The following is a 547-nucleotide window of genomic DNA, read 5'->3' as shown; positions in this document are numbered from 1 at the left end:
CATAGGCTATTTTTATTAGTCAATATGTACTAAGAAAGCATTTCACTTTCTGGAATCAGCTTATTGGCTATGAGTAAAATATTAATTTAATCCATTAACGGATTAAAATATATTGCTCTTTCATCTGGAAGGAATATCGAAAAAGCAGTACATTACTCTCACTGAACCTGAAGTAGGTATTCTTCAATGCTTACAGAAACAGATGCATGCCCAGGATCTGTATGAATTGTTAGTGGACAGTGGAACTGCACAACAGTTTACCTGTCCAGCAAAACATCATAAAGTTTCAAAATTACCTACTTTGGAATGAAAATGAGATTTTGTAAAGTTTTGTTCCAGGTAAGAATTGTTGTATCTCTGCAGAGAACTCAAAAGTATTTTAAGCACTGTTTCAAATGGTGGTCTGGTGGGTTGGTTGATTTAGTTTTGTGTGCTTGTTTTGTGTGTGTGTGTGTTTTGTTTTTGGTTTTTTAGAAATAGCCAACACCAAAGCCAAAAATATTTAAGACTTGAGACCAGAGCCTAATGAGCCATAGGCACCCTAGAG

Source organism: Patagioenas fasciata, chromosome 3 (genome assembly GCF_037038585.1).
Source record: "Patagioenas fasciata isolate bPatFas1 chromosome 3, bPatFas1.hap1, whole genome shotgun sequence".
Lineage (NCBI taxonomy): Eukaryota > Metazoa > Chordata > Aves > Columbiformes > Columbidae > Patagioenas > Patagioenas fasciata.
The sequence above is the reverse complement of the archived record's forward strand: the minus strand, read 5'-3'. Positions refer to the sequence as shown.